This window comes from Tyto alba, unplaced genomic scaffold (assembly GCF_018691265.1).
Source record: "Tyto alba isolate M040663 unplaced genomic scaffold, T.alba_DEE_v4.0 Super-Scaffold_16, whole genome shotgun sequence".
Lineage (NCBI taxonomy): Eukaryota > Metazoa > Chordata > Aves > Strigiformes > Tytonidae > Tyto > Tyto alba.
Genome location: NW_024881278.1, coordinates 14538344 through 14554526, shown reverse-complemented (window position 1 = coordinate 14554526; position 16183 = coordinate 14538344). Strand labels below are relative to the sequence as shown.

The 16183-nt window shown below is 37.6% G+C and overlaps 1 protein-coding gene across 11 annotated transcripts in view; it reads right to left on the bottom strand.

The window, feature by feature from the left end:
* The window catches only part of ENAH (ENAH actin regulator), a 99277-nt gene that overhangs the window by 70135 nt on the left and 12959 nt on the right, over positions 1–16183 (bottom strand). The window lies entirely within an intron of this gene.

Below are 16183 nucleotides of genomic sequence, written 5' to 3'. Positions count from 1 at the left end.
ATGGCAACACAGCTCCCTCTGCTAGCAGGGACATCAGGCAGTGTTCTTTAACAACTACTATCTGTTAAATTAGGTAGATGCACACACAGGTGTTCACAGGAGGAAGAATTGTCAAAAAAAAAAACCAAACAAACAAAAAAAAAAAACCAAAAAAAAAACAAACAAGCAAGCACAAAAAGCCCAAACCTTCAATAGTCACTTTAAAGAAAATATCCAAATGAAAAAGATACAATAACAAGCACCAGTATCCAGTCTTAACTCTCCCCGCTTAACAATTGTCAGAAAAGAAAAATAGTCAATACATTTTAATTGAGCATTCAAAGCAATGGGAGAAGTCTGGACATGGACCAAATACTACTCACAATTGCTCACAAAACACAGTATACAGTGGGACCCACCAAGAGCACCAGTGTTTCCTTCACCCCATCAGCTAAAAAAAACAGAAAAGCCTTCAAAAGGGTAAAGCAGCATCCTGAACTACCCAGAACTACTGCTGTGTCAGGTAAAGACATACAGTTCATGGAGCAGACACATGAAAACACAAATGAAGTCTTTTATATAGCAGCATAAGCTAAGAGTGAATACCTTTGTACAAAGTTAAAAAAAAAAAAAAAAGTATAAAAACCAGATGTATAAAACAGAGTTTCTTCACCTCCGTTAAGTAACCAGTATTCATATTGTAACATCTAGAGATGCTAACACTGGCTTACCCAAAACAATTCAAACAGTATCATTACTGCCAAAAGCAAGAACTTCCTATTGGGAGGCAAGTCTATCCCAAAGTATGAAAAACATGGTCATAAAAACTGAGATTCCCAGTAACCTGTGGAATGTAAAATTTAACACTCATCAATAGATTTGTCACAGAAAAGGTTGTAGAGTAGCTTGTCATGAAATAGTGCATGTGGGGAAAAAAAAGATGTAACTGCTAGTGGTCATTTGGGAACTGTTTGTAATAATCTGCCTCAGATAATACAGGCACATAGAAGACTATATGCAAAATACCACCTTGCTACCAGGAAGGACAAAAGATCACATAGAAAAGATAGGCACTACCTTTCACCATTACCCAACTTGCTGGGAAGAAAGGAAAAAAGGAAAAAAAAAAAAGCAGCACTGCACACTAGGTATATGGTTTTGAGATCTAAAACATTACCGTAAAAATAATTAGTAAAATAAAGGTAGATGTAAAATCTACAGCATAAGGAAAAAGTAACTTAAATTAGCTTTCTAAAAACATGAGCAAAGTCGTACGCTTCGGACTGCAACAGACATACAAATCGGGAAAACACCTGAGAAGGCAGAAGTGCATCAAAAAAAAGACACAGGAGTTACCAAACGAAATAGCAAACCATTCAGTGCAGAGGAAAAAACCTGGGGCTGTCCTAACAAGACCCTCCATAAACAAGAACGAGTAACAGGAAAATTCCACCAACAGTAACAGCAATGAAATACTAGAACAGACCATTTAGAAATACTGTGAAATCCCACAGAAGATCCTTTATTTATTTGTTAATTTATTTGATTCTTGCTTCTCAACTCAGTATTTTAGGAGTGTCCCTGTGCGTAGGCAGCCCCTGAGCCTTGCAACTGCCGGAGCACCGCAGGCGGCCGCCGCAAGCACCCGGTTCTGACACCTCTGCAGGGAGGGACAGGGCCCTGGCAGCGATGCCAGTCAGCCACCTCGCCGCCCCAGCGCGCTCGGCTCGCCGGTGTACGCTGGGGATGAGCCCTGCCGCAAAAGAAACCGACGCTGGCTCTGTGCAAAGTCAGGTCGAAGTTTCAGCAGAGTTGCTAAATGTACTGCGGCACTTAGTAGGTGCTGGTTTTATCATGTTCAGATCAGCAGGCTGCTGTTTCAGAAGGTACGGAGTAAGAATCAATCAGCCAAATGAATCCGGCTCAGATGTTCCCAGACCACGGCTCTGGTCCCATGTCTGAGAAACATGCAAGGAACATGCATAACTTTATTAGGATCCGAAGCTACAGCTCAACTAATTTGCAATTACAGCACCAGCTGGTAGCCCAAAACACCATACTGTGTCACTTGAGCCTCTGCACCACATCCCTCAGTATCTGTGGCCACAAAAAACCCAGATGCCCAGAATATCCCAACTTTCTTGAACATTCAAGATATAAAGTCATATGTAAGAAATCAACTGAGCAAGGATCTAAATACTTGCACTTCCATTCTCAGTTTAGGAAATGGAAGAGTCTTCTCAAAAAAACACACACTGAATTCAGAATACCTCAACAGCACAAGCAAGAGACAGCTTTATATCCTAAGAAGTGTTTTTAATGTTTTTTCTCACCCTTCTCCAATTGATTTGTATTTGGCTTATCTGCCTGGGATAAACAGTCCCCCAAATGCAGTTGTTCCTAGAAATGTTCCTGGTAAATTATGAGTTGGCACCTGATTGATTCTGAGTCCCAGGATAACAAATTACAGAATGAGCTCTTTATGGTTAAAGCAGAATGTTCTGCCTCCTTAAATACACGATTTCCACAAAATACACAGAAGATTTTAAGGGCTGCTGACAATCAAACAGCCCCTCCCCCCAAAAAAAGAGGGCAATACTTGCATAATAATAGTCCTGTTCCCATATGCTGATGGAGAGACTAAATTGTATGCTTTTAAGGTCAAGAAGTAGCATTCATCCTAAAGATTTCAGACAAGTTATGAGAAATAAACGTCTTCATTCGAAGTTTCAAATACTACATGTGGTAGCACATGTAGAGATAACTTCTTGAGGGGGAAGAAATTAAAGAGAAATACTTCCTTTATCTTCATACAAGGCTTTACATGACTGTTCTGAGAACCAGGAGATACTCCACATGGCACTAATATAGCCTTACGAATGGCCCTCACAAGTGATGGAGATTGGGAAAGGGGAAGAGCAAGGATTAATAATTAACACTAAGTGTTATCTGTCTTTTACCATTTCAAGGACCCATTAGCCTTTAGCAATAATTATCCTTAAAATGAAACAACCAATCCCTAAACTGTCTAGGAACACTCTTAGTTGCAGTTCCCAACAATTTTTAATATACTAAAACTCATAATCTTGTTTTTAGTATTATTCAACTTAAGTTTCAGTTGCTTCAGATTATAAGGGTGCCTGGTAAAACTCATTCCACCATCCTAACTTAAATGTATTTGTTCCAGCTGGTAAGAAAATGCAGAAGTTTTCCCCTCAAACCGTCTGTATCTTTATCTGCTTCTTTTAAAAGTTCTGGGGTACAGAGGGTTCCAAAAGCCCTGAGCATGTAGAGTTCCTTTTCACATGTAGTGCACTGTCAACTTTGCTACCAAAATGCTCAAAACACTGTGTTGTACTTGAGTTGTTCTACAAACCCAAGGATGTTAGCCAGCACAAACATCTGCAGGTGCCTGGCAACTGCAACTCTGGCAAATTAGTATCTGTTCACCACCTTGCCAGAGGTCACACATCTCTGCAGCACAGCTGCAGAAGCATACATGCATTAGCTTCTCAGATGCTGCAGTCCATATTCTAGTCTAATTTAACTTCTGTTATCAATAATTTCAGATGTTTATCCTCTAGCTGCTACTACTGCCATAGCAATAAGTAACAACAAATGCTTGAGAATCAATCTTACCAATGCCCCTGAGAAACCGGGCATCAGTAGTTCTCTGTAATCCCACAGTATTTGGATAAATTCTAACACTTTGGCACAACTCTGATAATTAGATTCAAGCAACTGACCGCTAAAGGTTGAACAACTATTAACTCACTCTTCCTAAAAAAAGTGCAAGCGTTTTGGGTCTGTGGTATTTGGTGTTCATTCTGAAATCTGCTGTTTGCTCTCCAAATCTCCAGCCACTGGGAATGACCTTTAATGCTAGGTGCACAAATATGTATAAGGAACAAAAAGGAAACGCAGAACCTTCATGTCAATCTGTTACAAAAAGCAGGAGAATCTGTCTGCAAGAAAACAGAGAAGAAAATTGTGTAGGAAAGTTTGCATGGATTCTGTCCCAGAATCCGTTGGTGCTATTCATGCTCCCCTTTTGTATACAAAGTTGCATTTTTAGAAACACTGGCTAATGGCAACTTAAGACTTCAAACTTGCATATATCAGCAATATTTTCAGTCATTAAGATATGTACAGCAAATTTATGCTTTTGAAAGTTTTGACTTCAGCATATATGGAAAGGTTACATTTTTAACAAACTGAATTTAAAAAAACCTGTCAGAAGGTACACAAGGTCTGTTTGCAGACTGCTCAAATTCCTGTTCTGTGCATGTCACTTGACTCAAAGTGCAATCTGAAGGACAACAGGTCCTTGGGTTTTGCATACCAATTTTTAGCTTGAATCAATGAATACATTGTTTGAATTTGCATGACCATAGCTGGAATGGAAACATATCTTTAATTTAAAGACTTAAAGAAAATTCCCTCTACCCAAACTTTTTAAAGTACTTAAAATAGTTTTTGGTATCATAACATCACTTATTATTCTAAAGCAGTCTCCAGTCTTAAAAACTATAGAACTTTGGCAGGAAAAAACTGCCTTACAAAGACCAATTTTCCTCATTCTTGGGCTGTTTAAAGTAACTTTCCATAAAGTCCTATACCTTAAACAAAGAGTTGAACTCAGTTTCTGTGTCTCTGAAATTAATTTATGAACAGAAGCCAAAGCATTGACTTTTATCACTGTACCACATTTCATGTAGTTTTAAGTGGTGTCTACTCAAATAGTGAGCTACTTTAGAATCCACTGAAACTCTTCCTAACAGCTAGGCTAAGCAGCCTGGGTGTGGCAGCACTTGTGACTGAGAGCTCCCTCCAGACCCCTTCTCCGGTTGATAACAAGCCTGCTGCTAACAGCCAAGAACACTTACAAAGGAGAATTTCAATACACCAGCACTTCCTCTGAAGAGAAAGCCATAGCATTAAATTAATATGTACTGTAATGATTAGTACTGCAGTCTAGGTTTAGTTTACCTGATGTAGCCTAAATTTAATTCACCTGAAATCTCTATACTTACATTTTTAACTAGCAATCCCATCATTTTGATTTTTATTGGAAAAATATTTCTTCTTAATGCTTTTTGTTCAGTTGTTTTCTCTACACCACGGCTGAATCACAAAAGCCAAGAAACGCTGTTCTCTGCAAGACTTATGGGGTGATGACAACCAGAATCATGTCTACCCTCCACCAATATTCAATTTGGGGTACTCCAGTGATAAAACTCAAACCAAATGATTCAATTATAAGAGCAAGTTGCTATAAGAGGAATTTCATTACTGGATTGTTGTCACCACAATTTTAGTAGGAATTCCTATTTTTTTGTACTTGAGGTTATGGTATTATATAGGTCTATGAAAACCATTATCAGAAAAAAAACATTTATGGCACATTCATTTATTTTTAAAAAAACAAACCAAACCAAACCTTGAACACCTTTTCAGTCAAGAAGTTCAATTTCCCAGGACAAAAAAAAAAACACATGGAAAGAAGTTACATTCAAAACACCTAAGTACACTCATTTTTGCAGCTAGCTGTCTGCAAAAATATTGCAGAGTAACAAAATAGTTAAATACAAAGTTTGGCATCTTAATTGGATCAAAGGGATAATTCATTAAGTTCACAACAATTTTTAAATGAAACAAAAGGCAGAGTTTCTATGCACTAAAAAATTATCCACCCTAAAATGGAGTTCTACACAAGTTATTTATAAAGGCATCTCATTGTGGACAGTATATATTCTCACTAGGTTCTACCCCTTTGTAATTCTAAACATACAAGACAAGTAAGGCCATTTCTGCATCATTCACTGTTCGAAAACATCCAAAAGAACCTAGTTTGGCCTAAATTTAAATTATATAACCTCTGCTTCTTTCAACGGGAGCTTTACAAGTGTAAATAAAGACAGCTCTTTGTCCTGATGTGGGAACTTAACTGAATTTTGAACGAACTAGCACACAACTATGTTTTCTTAAATACAGCTATGTCCATTCTTTGCAACTAGCAACTGTCAGAGAAAAAAAATGAGAACTTTTACTGTAAGTAAACATACCTTCTCTGTGCACATAAAATATACACTTTTTAAAACAGCATTTCAGATCCCCCAGAACAAATCAGGAAGAGTTACTCATCAGTTTCCTGCCTGTACTTCAACATTAGACTGTTAACCTCTTCAGTATCCAAATCCCAGAAAATTGCCATCTTCCATCACTGAGTTACTATTCCTGTTCATGATAACAGACAATATAAGAGAGAAATCAAGGCTAAAACCTTCATTAGTGTCAGATTAAAACATCCAGAGAATTATGTTAAAATTCCCAGGCTAGTCCTAACATTCATGATATACAAACTATGCCAACCCACAAATAAAAACAGTAAGCATGTAATAGCATACAGCTTCAAAGAGGAATAATTTCAAGTATTTCACTAGATTTTAACAGTGATATTCTAGATGGTGGGGGTTTTTTCCAGGCAATAAACACTTACACTGAAAACCTCAAGTGTCAAGTAAAACACTTCTTTCAAAGTCGCGCTATATAGAGTGCTGCCACCATAACTATCTTCTGAGGTCACCATGTTTTCTCCAGTTTGGTTTACAACTCTCATAACAAGAAGCTAGAGGAAAGGAGTGTGGAAGAGTCAACTAATACTACTACACCATAAAAACCTACTGACTTTTCTCCTGACATAGAAGGGTTCTGTGAATTTAAAGACTTAGTACTAGCATTTCTGCACTACCAGTACTAAGCTTGCAAAATTAATATTCCTCTATGTCACAGGATTTCTACTTCTGTTTTCTGTGTTTTGTTCTAAACACAGCTTCCTAGGTATAGTTAAAAAAAAAAAAAAAAAGAAAGAAAACCAAGCAAAACTATACTGACCTGTAATATGAGTGACAAATGAGGTACAGCAGCAGGACAGTGACCTGAAGCAATAGCTGTGAGGAAGCCCTGTTCTTGCATAATGTAAATCATACACAGGAGCTGTACAAGTTTTAAGCTCTTAAAACTTGTACAGCCATAATAATTATGCAACACGTACTGCCTCTCTGCTACATACACGAAGAATACTTTTATAGAAATGGTTTCATAAAAATATTACAAACTGCTAGAGCAATCACTAAAGTAACCTGTCAAAAAATTGTCAAAATGTTTAGAAAGATCTTTCCTTACTAGTGCAGACCTTTATTTGCTAAAAGGAATAAACTGGAAGGTGCTATTTGGGTAGTCTAAACTACTTCATCTACATTCCACTTAACCTGTGCTGAAGAAAGTTAACAATGCCCTTTTGGCCTTACAGTAGGACAAGCAACATGATTTCTTCTCCTTTTCATTTCACTTGCAAAGATATATATTCACTATACTGTACAATATACCGTAACCCACACTGTTTAACAGAAGCAGAACTCACAGTGAGGGGGAAAAGTGAAGCCAGTTGCCAAATGTGAACTTTTGATTTGACGTAACACCAATCCCTACCACTCTAAAGGTTAAAAGACAGTGAATTTCTGGACTTTGTTGCTACAGGAAGTTATGAAGGCAGATAAGACCAGCAAGCTAGAAAAGGATTAGCAGAATTTATGGATAACAGGTTCTTAAAAAAAAAAAAAAAAGTAATAATATAAGGACTCAACAGGCATGTTCCAAAACATCTCAGAACAGACAATGGATTCTAGGGTGCCAGCAGAGGGGAGAAAAGGGGATGGCTCCATGGCTGCAGGTAGCTCCTTACAAGCAGCTTCTCCTATTGCTACTTTCCAGGACAGAGTATGGGACTAGATTGACCACTGGTCTGCCCCAGCAGGACACTTCTCTCATTTTTAATGCTACTCTAATATTGAAATCTCTCTAGTTCACATAAAACCTAACTCTCCACGGGCAGGGAATCCTAGAACTATGAAATCTGTCTTATTTAAACTATACATCCTGTTTTCTTTGTTTTGTTATCATGGGAGTTAAATCTAAGATCGGAAGAAGAGTCTTTTAGATTAAGAGTCATTTTCTATTGTTTTAAGTAGTCAAAAGGAAGTCCCAGTTTAAACAGTCACACTGCCCAGAGATCAACACTGGGGAAATCTCCGCAAGCTTTCTTTTTTTAATCTGACATTAATTTTAGATATAACAGCTTTCAACCCTACTTGCATTATTTCATAAGTTATCTATTTCTACACTACTTTTGATATATTCTTATCTAATATTTCAAAACAAACCAATCAACCTAAATCAAGTCCCTAAAAACCACTGTTCTCTAGTTGTCAGGCAACATCAGAAAAGCATTGCTACATGCCCCTCTAATAGCATGTTATCAGATGTAAGAAATTTTAAAATACAACACGCTGAAGTACAATGCAAGCTGAGACTGAATTTGAGACAACGAACAGATCTGTGCGTTCCACAATGAAACTGTGAAGAGTTCAGTACCACATTTTACCCTGAAGAAAAAAGCTATTATGATCTCTGCTGCAACAAGCAACAGCAAAGCAGCGTGCATACGTGGGTTAGTGACGCTGTTGTATTTACAGACTAGATGTGAACAGTCTTGTCCTCATTCCTATCACACACACATAGTGGCAAGGAATTACCCAGAAATAGCGCTTAGAGTTCCAAGACTCTAAACTGAACAGGAAAGCTGAACGCAGTGAACTTTATAGGCTTCTCAAGATATACTGCCTGCAGTCTTAAGAATTTAAAAGCAAAACCAACCACCTAAATTATGGTCTCCCACATCTCATCTCTCCCACAGCTCCTAAAAGGACGGGAAGTCTGCCAATACTATCACCTTTAACTACTCAAGAGCAATACAGCACTGCAGCAGGTCTGCCTAGACAATGTCAAAAGAGAAAAACAACTCCTGCTCTTGCTTCAGCTGGAGGGCTAACAATAGATGCAGTGCATTCCACGGATCAAATAGAGCTGCAAATAATCCCAGCATATTCCACCATGGTCACACGGAGTACACAGGCTGTCACTGAAGTTCTCCCAAAACAGGGGAAAACACTGGGGGAAGTCTTGGGGCTTCTGTAGCCTGCAGCCACTTTTTAAAATGGCTTTTTAAATTATAACCTCTGAAAATGAGCTTAAGCAAATAGGTCCTAAAAGTTGTTTGAGCTGACCACACCTTGCCTAAACTGTAGATCAAGACATTCTATAGCTAGGAAACAAAAGATCTCGTTTTAGACAAAGAACCTGTTTTACAAACAAGACACATCAAAAAATTTTAAAAATGCAAACTAAATTTAGGATTGATAGTTCACCTGAAGTTTGCCCAGTTAATCCCTATCACAGGAAAAGAACATTAAAGATCTTTATAAGAATAAAACCGCATTTTTTAAAAGTTTTATCCAGCATTATGAAAAAGAATGCTCAATAATAATAATATTCCATTAACTTCGATATTTTAAAGACAAGAATAATGACAAAAAAGCAGATATACAGTTGTAGACAAAAAAATATTATTCTGCTTCTAATTTCCGCAAAGCTCACAATGAACCGCAATTTTAGCAAGGATGAGACATCACTCATCAGCATTTACTGAAGTTTAGACAAAGCACAGATCGGATAAGCTTCATAATTATTCTTGGTCAAAATGCTGTTTAAGTTCCAAAACCCTGAACCGAGCTAAATTATTGGGATAAAACACAGAAAACAAGGAGAACTGCTATATGCATTAACACAGGTTTGAAACCTCCACTACCACTCATTAAATTTTTTGGTAGCTGTTCCATACCCTCTGGAGGTCGTGGTATAAACCCACGCTATAAAGATGACCTTGTGGATGTTCTGATCATCCCATCTACAGGTATCCATAACCCTACAGTAATCATCTGGAAAGCACACTTGGCAGGTTGAGCTAACAGAAAGACACTGACTGCCAAGTGAACAGAGAAAGCATTTGTTTCATTAAGAGCTCCACTCACAGAGGTTTAAAATGCAAGTATCTATTTCAGATTTTCCTTTGTGCCTTTGCTGGCCCCACTAGTTAAGATGTACAGGTGAGAGTGAAAAGCAGCACTCATTTTTTGAAAGGAACGTGATGCTACTGCTAAGAAAAATGGTCACTTACCTCACACCTCTGTATTTTACTTAGTACAGTAAATTAAATTCTTTCTGTACATGCATTCGCTAGAGCTGGATAAAAAGCCTGGACACTCTCCCCACTCCCATTCCCCTTCTGATCTGTTCTTCTGTATTATAATCTATGAAGCATTTTAGAGCCTAGCATCTGATAGGGAGACAAGCAGCATGAAGTTAGCCACTTAAACCTAAAGATACTCAGCAGTGTACAGCAGATTAAAGGAACTACATGAAAAGACCATAACTACAAATAGTAGCTTGCTGCAACACAAAAGGAAAGCTAAATGAAAAGGTTTCCACGTTTTTGAGCCATTTTGCAGACAGAAATTGTCATACTGGCAATCTTTAATGAAAATTCAGTTAGTTTCTAGAAGTAATCCGTGATTACCACTTTAAGAGCTTATCCCCTAAGTATACCAACTAGCTACACAGAAAACGAGTACTTAGTAATACTGTGTAGTGCATTTCCAACACTTTCAGGCTGCTATGAAACACAAATAAGCTGTGTACAAAGATGGCAAACTGTGCCTATCTTTTCAGGTAGTATTTTTGCTAGGGGCAGAAGCCACAACTCCTGATAATTACATCTCAGTGAAATCAACTCTCATGGTACAAAACAAAACAGCTTCAATCAGAGGTTTATTTTCAAGTAAAACAGTTTGCTCTAAAAACAATTAGCTTATACCGTAGGAAAAGAGCATGCCAACTATAAATCACAAAATAGTCTCTAATGCACTAGACTTCCTTGGAATGTTTTTAAACTATATAGATTCCTGTTATGACAATATACCTCATTCTGGTGAAAACCTGAAGTTTCTCCTGAAAGTCAGAGCAAGTTCAAGCATTCTAGATTCGGTACAGAAGTCGGCTACAATCCACTGCAGTAAACAGCAGCCTGGGTCAAACTGAAAGGATCTTTATCAGGTGCATACAATACACAGGTACCACAGGTAAGGAAACAAAATCCGAAGCACACTGCAGTTGTGTAACTATAACAAGACAAAAGTTTATGGTAAAAAGGGGATTATTCCATCAAAACCAACCTCCTCTTCTAGGTTATTACCAGTAGGCTGTAGCTCAACATCTTACCCCATAAACTGCTACACCCTACTTGGACCCCAAGAGGGTAATCCTTCTCAATGCGATGCCTCAACCTTTACCAGGGAATCTCATACCATTCTCACTCTTCACGCTTCAGTCTTTTCTCTGCAATACTATGAGTGATGCTAGCAAGATTGCTCCATGCTGCTTTTTACAAAATTCATGTTTTCAACTGTGTAAAAATTGGCAAGCTTCAACCACAACAGATTACTTTTTTTTATATGCTTTGTGTCTGCATTTACTATGGATTTTTTCCCCAGGAGAAAACCCTGAATGTCACAGCTACAAACCTCAGTTATCAGATTGCAGTTGTTGGGCTTACGCTGAAGAGATTCCATTCCAAACTGAAGAAGGACCCAGCAAAATTTCCCCTGAAATTACTACCACTGTATTTTCAGCAAGTGTACAGAGCCTGAGACCATGGAGGGATGTCAATCAGATTTGCAGAAGCCTGTGGCCCAGTGGCTACCTCTCAGAGTGGATGCGAGGCTCTGAATAGTTAAGCAAGCAAGTTGTCAAGTTTATAAAGATCCTATGTTTAACCTGAATCCTCAGAAAAACAGCACCGCAAACTATTAGTAAAAACCTGCTAACAGATAACAAATATATATTCAACATTACTTAAAAACTAATTAATAATGTCAAGTAAGTTTATTTTCCTCTAGGTCTTCTGGAGTCCTACACTAATTACCGTAGAGAAGTAGCAGATGCTGTAGTATGACTTGTTTCTTGTCAGAATTTATGGAGCATATTCATAAGAAACATATACACAAAAATTACTTTCAGGAGAGCAGAAAGGAATTTTGAAAACTATATTCACACAGCAGCTACCAGTGCTACACCCAGAGAAAATATACCAAGTGCAGTTTTGTAATGCCTGTGCTGCAGCAGAACCATAAAGAGATGGAAGAGTAGGCTTGCCTTCATCAGAGAAGACAGAAGCCCAAAAAAAGATGCAAGCTGAAAGAAGGACAATCCTGAATAATACCAGCATACTGGAAAATTGACTGGAGAAAAAAAAAAAAAGTTCATGTCTACATTTAGATATATTCCAATGAACAGATATAAATCAGTACATGCCAGACTAGACAACAATCAGTCTTGGCATCCAAATAATGTAGACCAAGAAGAGAGTAACAACTAGCAGGTCTTAAAAACAACCCACAGTGAAAGACTGATGAAATTGGTGATTTTAATCTTGAAAAGACTTAGGAGAAACATAAACCCTCACATACACTAGACGTAGCTTCAAAAAAGAGAATAAACTGTTATCTGCTGTCCACAGTTAGTGAGTATGGAAGCCTCAATATACAGAAAGATAGATTTAAATCACATAAGGAGACAAAAACTCCAAAGACAATTCAGAATGGTAGTAAGTTTCCTGATAGAGGTGATACCATCTCAGATTAAAGATACATTTAACTGAGGTGCCCAAACTCCAGTCTACAGACCAGAGTCTGAAAGAAAAATCTGTCTGCCCAGACTGCTCCCTGGCATTTTTCCCCAGAGCCTCCCAAGATACAGCCAGACAACATGTACAGTTACTTCAAAAACCTGTTCCTTACTGCTCAGAGGGTACCACAATACCTCCCTCCTTAATAACCAGGCCTGTATCTGCCACGTAGCCAAAACACATAGAAGTGACCCATTCCATCATTCATTATATAACAGCTGCACCTCCAACTATCTAAAAAGAGTCACCTAAGTGAACTGTCCCATTATATAAGACAGGTGAACATTACCTGTCTTTTAGTTATATGGTAAAGGAGAGATCAACATAGACCAATCAAAGCATACTCAGAAAAATCCACGTGGTCTAACTCACACAAAACACTGGAACAATGAGCTAAGTGTTCAAAGATCTTCCTAGTCCTGTCATAAAAACTGATAGATAAATATGATGGATCTTAGTTTGGTTGAAGTTACTCATTAAGCGGAGTACAAGCAGAAGGTAGATTCCTGGAGTTACTGTGTTCCTCTCTGGTAAGGACACATGGTTGTAATCACAGTTTCAGTTGCCTTCACACGCATGCTCTACCAGCAGGACAGGAACTACCAAGAGTTAAACTGATTTTAGGTAGCACATGCAGTTGAGAACCTAGCTGTTCCAAATCTATGTGTATTTCAAATATCATGGCACATTATGTTTGGCTGCTTATTTCAATTATTAAAGAACATGAGACATTAAACTGTAATATAACCTTCAGAGTTAAAAAAAAAAGTGCAAGGGTTAAGAACAACTAAAAGTTCTGGTTGCTTATGAAAGCAAGGAGTGACTTATGGTTGTAAAACGATTAAAAAGTCTTAGTTATATACTTACTCCTCTCGTCCCTCCCACCTTTCTTCTCAGACTACCTCTGACTTAGGATAGATGAGCTGAGGAATAAATGAACAGCTCATAGGTTTCTTCGTTTTTTCAAAGTGCAGTGACATTTTTTGTACATTAATGAAAATTTGTTCTGAACACAGAATTCAGAAGTTATTCACGGTTTAAGCACTGTGTCATAACACACAGCATTTGAGAGCTTCAAACTTGAAAATACTTTTCTTGAGAAATTAGCAAAAGTTGGAAATTAAGGCAGAAACAGGTGGGAAGTTGTTTCCTCCGTTATAGAGTGAAGCACAGTAACTGCTGTACAAAGTCTTCGGATGTTGACCATTTAATCCAAGACGAACTAGGGCCCTTTGTCTCCAGTGGCCATTTAATGTTCTCTGTGCTTTGAAGGACTAGGGTATATGCTGGAAAATGTAATGTTTTGACAGATCAGACCCACAGTCTTAAGCTAGTCAATAAGAAAACAAGTCAAGACATAGCTAAGAAACATCCCTGACAACTCTGAATCAACCAGCACCAAAGGACAGAAATTCTTTGAAAAACAAAAAGCAGTCAGTTCTTGCAGAAAACACTGAGCTGAGACAATGAAATCACCTTCTCTTCAAGCAGTTCCCTACCTCACTCATTAGAGACTTCCAACCTCTGCAACAGAGAAAAACAACCTAAAAGCAAAAAAAAGGAGCCTTCAAACCACAACCTAATTCTTTCTGCAAACAAGAATCCAGCTGCTATTGTAGGGGATGAAAAATAGCATATAATCATTCACATGCTTCAACATCATTTTTACATAATTCTGCATATAGTGTATGCATACCGGTATTAACAACCAAGAAGTGGTAGACTAGTGTGACTGAGCACACATACATAAAATACATATTAATTTATTTTTAACAGCCAAACAGAACTTTGGACTACTCGTAACAAATCTATAGAGTTTGCCCCTATTTTAATTTCAATTTTGGAAGAAGATGATGGATATGAAAAGCTGACTGTTTTGCAGTAGCCCTATTTATAGCAGCATAACTCCTGAGCTAAAAAACAAACAAACAAAACAATATACACTACCCATACACTGGTTACTTTCATCTGGCAACCATTAACAAGCAAATGGATTGTTGCTTTACCTGCTGCACCTTCTGATCATTTTCCATGGCTACTTCATTATACTCTGAAGTACAACAGTACAAACCCCTCAAAGTAAAAAGGAATAAAAGATTAGAGGGAACAAAAGGAAAAAAAATATTTTAAATAGTGTTTATTCCTAGCTATTAATTTTTGCTGTCAATCATTTGCTTCTTCATCCCAAAGTTATACTTGGAAAATTTCTGTGGAGATTTTCATTAGCCCTGGATACTGTCAGCAATCATAGCTGTTACCCAGTTTGGAGGAAAAGGGAGAGGGGTGGGCTACATAATAGAAATTAACAGATCACTCCTGAAACATTACAGTTAGATTTAGGGTCCAAATACTTAGAAGTGGAGGGGTAGTTTAGACACTTGAAGATAAAATAAATTGGTTAGTATTTTAAAGCATTTAACTTTTAAAAGCTCTTTGTCCTACAACATCCATTTTCCACTTTGAGTTCCTTTAAGATTCACCTAAGTAGCCTACCAACACACTACTTATAACTTACATCTCAAATTTCCCAATTTATTGTGCATATTCTAGAACTTCTCCGTTCTACACATTAAAATAAATTAATTCCACTGAAGTTACAGATAAAACTGTTAGCTTCACAATTAAATTATGTTCTGCCTCCCTCCTCAAGAAGAGGAGGCAGTTTTAAAATTTCCACTGTTTCCTGTGCCAAAAGATACCATTAAAGCAAGTCATCATAGCACTGAAAGCCACAGGCAGTATTCTCATTCTCACCAAACAGTTCTGCAACAGAAACAAAGATTCACCTTCCCAGAACAGAGAGCAAAAAACCCCCAAGCATCCCCCACCCTTGTCTTTAAATCATTTCTCTGTAACAGAGCTCAGGTTTGATCTCACCAAATACAGAATGCCATAAGAATTTTTTTAGGTTGCATCAGGTTCTCTTTGTGTACACAGAAACCAATTTTATTGGGTCTGCTTGAGAACAGGCATGCAACGCTCTGGCATTTGAGCTCTGAATTAAGCAGCAAACTACAAGAAAGAAAACTGTATTATTAAAGGCTGCTTGCTCTATTAATGATGGTTTATATATTAGAGGCACCCCCTCAGCAAAACAAGCAAGAGAACAGTACTGAAAAATGGTTTGAATCTTTCTGAACTTCTTTCTGACTCTTCCTTTTGACTTCTGCTTCATTAAGAAGCCACACAAGTAAATTTACAACTAACATTAAAAAAACCAAGCTACTTGTAAATCTGCTTCAGACTGACAATTTAAAGAGATGTTAGACAATAGTATATTTTAGTTCTAAGACCAGAAAAAGTGGCGGTATTTGACCTGCTAATTTTAGCATCTAACTTAATTTCAGCTTAGATTTTGTAAATTGGCATTCAAAATCCACAACAAAATTCAGAGAACTGCTTAAAATAAGACGGATTATTATATAGGATAAACGTCATAGCATGTAAGACATAATGCATGCATTTTATTCTTAAAAGCACAGTATTAAAAATCTGCAGCTTTCAAGTTTCTGTATTTCAGGCATCTATATCGCATGACAGCCTTTGAAGCAAAGATCAAATTAA